A 4,736-nucleotide genomic window follows, 5' to 3' on the forward strand; every position below is an offset into this window, starting at 1 on the left:
ACCACCCTTCGAACCGTACCGGACATGCCAAGGCTGAAATCTATTTCGACCGTATACAATGTGGTTTATGGTTAATTTATCATTATTTATTTCAATTGCAATCTAATTTATCGCTTTGTATCAAGTTAATCCGTATATCTTTTAAATCACTAACAAATTCAATTGTTATCCGATTATGAGGTTAAACAAAACTGTCATGTAGAATGGCCGGGCTGACTGGTCTATGGACAACGACTTGAATGGTGGAGTTTCTTTTGTTTTTTGTACATAAAAGGGAAGAAAGATGCAAGACCGACCTCATATCACTTGGTACTAATAAGCAAGTTATTACTAAGAATGACCTCTCTGTTGTTTTCTTTTTCAAAATTTTTGGTAAAATACGTAAGCAGATGCTCGTGTGAAATCGTTTACTTAGTGCCAAGTGCATCAAATAATCTAATGCTAGATATCATATCACTTCCCTTAAAAGAAAGAAAACGACTTATATCAGTGTGATAGAGATCTTACTTAAATAAAGTTGCTTTAGCTATAAGGATATATTACATTGATATTAACTTTTTTTTCAGAATACAACAAAGTGACAAGTTCTTCTTTTTTATGATTTTCATGAAATTCCCTGACCACAACTCCGATCTTATCCCCTTGTTTCTAAGGTGTGGTCTTTGGCTTATTTTAATTAGATTTGCTGGCATGCATGAGTCTTGTGGTTTATTGACGAAGACACTTACCCTCATGTTTCAGTTTTAATATCTATGCATGAGCCAAAGACTTAACTCCCCTTGTTGGTATTATCCTTGTGTTTATTTTTCTCTTTCTGTCTAACTTCTTTTCTTCTTTCTCCGTAGGCCTCAACGCTTCATCGGGAATCATTTTCTCGGTCTCGAGCTGAGCTGAATCGGTATGAGGCCGACTTCCGAGGGCTCACGGAGGAGAGAAATTCCCTTAGACTTCTCTGTGGGCAAAAAGAAGAGGAGACCAAGGATCTTCGAGCCGTGTTAGCCAAGGCTCACCAAGATCAGACCGACCGGATCGAGCAGGTAATGAAAATCTTAAAAACTCATGTGCTCGATACGGTAATGGTGGCTAACATTTCAATCTCACAGCTGTAGCAGAAGGTCGAGAGGATCTAGCAGCTCCGCGAGGAGGTCAATTTGATAAAGGCGGAGACCTTGGGGTGGAAAGAAGGCATGTACCGCTTTACTGCAGAAAAAGAGATTGCTTTATCCCAATTGTCATCGACCGAAAGTCAGCTTCGAGGCATGAAGGAGAAAATCTCGGCTGAGGAAAAGAAAATAGGGGAGCTCGAACTCGGTTGGCTTCCGAACTTGCAAAGGCCAAATATGAAGCTGAATAGGCTAAAGCCGAGGCAAATGCGATCGTGACTGTCTACCGGGCCGATGCTGAAGCCGCTCAAGTCCAAGCGAGAGAGGCAGCTGAGACCGCTCAAACTCGAGCATATTGGATTATTGAACTCGCCAAATACCAATCTCGGAGGGAAACCCTCGAGGAGATCCACATTCGAGGTTTCGATCTTACCAACGAGATAATAAAGGCTAGAGAGCATGAAGCTGATGCTGGAGCGCTGGCCTCCGATGATGATGACGACGCCGAGAGCAAGAGCAGGTCCGAGAGAGGGAAGGACCTCGATGGAGAAGAAGCCGCCCCCGGAGAAAATTAGGAACCTTAGGATTTTTCACTTTTGATCTTTTGTGTAGGATTCTGATCGGACCTTGTAAATATTCTCATATATATAAACATCTCTTTCCTTTCCGACTTGTCTTTATTTCATTTTTTGCCTCGTGAAAATTTTGTTTCATTCATGCCTTATGAAAATTTTGTTCATAAGTTCGAGGCTTAGGCAGTTTGATCGAAGTTGGACTAGTGTAGTTTTATAATCTAGTGAGTACTTGCTCGAACTCGGAGTAGGGTGACCCTTAGGTTTTAATTGAGTGAGGATGATTTCTCGAACTCAAAAATAAAATGGCCTTTTAGGCTCTTGAATTAGGCCGATACGGCCATAGTAAAAAGAATGGCTTTTCCCCCTTTTTCGGCTTAAAAAGTTTATTTGTTTAATCATATAAAGTCTGTTGTGCCTTAGCATAAAATAAGCGATTTGCTCGAGAGTTCGAACGGTTCCATACCCATTAAGGTTTTTAAGTGTCGATATTATCGAGACCCTTTTGTTTCGTAATGCCTTAGCATAAAATAAAGAATTTGTTCGAGAGTTTGAACGATTTTGTACCAATTAGGGTTTTCGAGGGTCGATATTATCGAGACCCTTAGTAATTCAGCTGAGGGTAGCCTTTTTAACTGGTTTATGAAAATATTCGAAGGCCTGTTTTATAACGGAAATCGGACATCTCTGAACCGTGTTAATTTGGCCGAAGCCTTTAACTTGGGATTCGTCTTTTGGGATTGTTTCCCTGTTATATTTCAAACTTGTTCGAAGTATCAGTCCCCGAGTGGGGTGGCCGTGGATTATAAAATCGAGGGTTGCCTTTTTAAGGTCTTACGATCTCGAGGTTTTAGTAATTCGATCATGTCGATTTTTTTGATGGCAGTCCCCGAGTGCGGGGTCAATTATTCGAGCTTTAGTTATGATCGGCCCTTAAGCCAGTTTCCATAATAGATCACAAGCACGGCATTGTAAAGTAAAAATTTCTCTAAGGCATGAAATATCTGTCAAGGAAAAATACTTTTTTCAATAGATTAACATGCTTACATGTTTGCCATTAGGGTTCGAGTAATCTACATGGGCAAGGTTCGTTCGACCATTTGACCCTTACAAAATTTTCCTATCGAGACCCTGTCGGTATGAAATATTTTTCTTGTAACTATCCCAAGGTGATGCCCCTCAATATTCGAGGTTAATTGTAAAGGAGCTTCGGATACTGTTGAATTGCACTAAGTTAGCACGAACAATGGTTGCCTTGCTAAAACCCTCGCCGGAAAAACCCATTTGGGACAAAAACCTGTCTAAGGAAAAAAGAGTGCAACGCGTGCTTTCAGACCTAAGGACTTTGTGTTTGAAGAATCCTTTGATGTCTTTAATCAAACACCTGCAAATGATTAGTATAAAATATAAACGAAAATGGAGAAGGTCATACCTTAGTAGTAATATCGTTTGAGGAGTGATATGTTCCAATTATTTGGTAATTGTTCGCCATTCATCGTGCCAAGTTTGTAGGATCCTTTTCCGATGATATCGAGGACCTGGTATGGTCTCTCCCAGTTCGGGCCAAGTTTTCCTTTGTTTGGGTGTCGAGTATTGAGGGTGACCTTCCTCAGAACCAAGTCCCCGATTTTGAAGTGTCAAAGATTGGATCTTCGATTGTAGTACCTTTTGATCTGTTGTTTCTGTGCGGCCATTCGAACGAGGGCGGCTTCCCATTTTTCATCTAGCAATTCGAGGTTTTTATTCATAGCCTCATGATTTGACTCTTTCGTTGTATATCAAAACCTGACGCTCGGTTCCCCGACTTTAACCGGGATCAGAGCTACAACGCCATATACTAAAGAGAACGGTGTTGCCCCCGTACTGGATTTTGACGTTGTTCGATACACCCAAAGGACTTCGGGCAATATTTCTCTCCATTTTCCCTTAGCGTCGCTCAATCTTTTCTTCAGATTTTGAATGATGATCTTCAGACTGATGCCCTCGCTAACTTGGGATCATCAGTCGAAGATAACGAGATCAACTCGGGAAAAGTCGTACAACTTATGAGATCGGTGGTGGAAGAAGGCCACGCCGAGATCAACTCAACGAGCCTAACTTGGGACTGGAGGAATAAGTATGTGGAATATCTCAGCACCAGAAAACGGCCCTCGGACCCTAATGAATCGAGGACCATGCGTAAAAAGGCAGCCCGATTTAGCATGTCCGAAGATGGAACCCTGTTCAGAAAGACATTCAATGGCCCACTTGCAATATTTCTAGGGCCGAGGGATACTAAGTACGTTTTGAGGGAAATCCACGAAAGTACCTGTAGAAATCATTTGGGTGCCGAATCACTAGTTCCAAAACTAATCAGAGCTGGTTACTACTGGATCGAATGGAAAAAGAGGCAAAGGAGATCGTTCAAAAATGTGATGAATGCCAAAGACACGCTCCGATAATTCACCAACCTGGGGTGCTGCTGCATTCGGTTTTGTCACCATGGTCATTCATTAAAAGGGGAATGGACATCGTCGACCCCCTTTTATGGGCACCCGATAAGGCTCAATTTATTTTATTTATGACTGACTATTTCTCTAAATGGGTGGAAGCACATGCATATGAGAAGGCCAGAGAAAAATAAGTCATCGATTTTATCTGGGACCACATCATATGTCGGTTCGGAATACCGACCGAGATCGTGTGCGATAATGGGAAACAGTTTATTGGCAGCAAAGTAAGCAAGTTTCTCGAAGACCATAAGATCAAAAGGATCTTATCCACTCCCTACCACCCTAGTGGGAACGGACAAGCAGAATCCACCAATAAAACCATAATCCAAAACCTCAAAAAGAGGTTGATCGACGCCAAAGGAAGATGGAAGGAGATACTGCCCGAGGTCCTATGCGCATACCGTACAACCTCGAAATCCAATACCAGGGCCACCCTATTTTCTTTGGTTTATGGCACCGAAGCTTTAATACCGGTCGATGTCAGAGAACTGAGCATCAGATTCCGATATGCAATAACGGAATCGAACGATGAGGCTATGAGTACGAGCCTGGAGCTATTAGATGAAAGG

At 41.9% G+C, this 4,736-nt stretch overlaps 1 long non-coding RNA gene across 1 annotated transcript; it reads left to right on the plus strand.

The window, feature by feature from the left end:
* The first annotated feature begins 706 nt into the window (after positions 1-706).
* Positions 707-1,770, plus strand: LOC107806246 (uncharacterized). Its single transcript, XR_001652615.2, has 2 exons — positions 707-1,037; positions 1,104-1,770. It is a non-coding gene; the product is annotated as an uncharacterized LOC107806246 (long non-coding RNA).
* Positions 1,771-4,736: the final 2,966 nt, after the last annotated feature.

The sequence above is a fragment of the Nicotiana tabacum genome, chromosome 15, assembly GCF_000715075.1.
Source record: "Nicotiana tabacum cultivar K326 chromosome 15, ASM71507v2, whole genome shotgun sequence".
NCBI lineage: Eukaryota > Viridiplantae > Streptophyta > Magnoliopsida > Solanales > Solanaceae > Nicotiana > Nicotiana tabacum.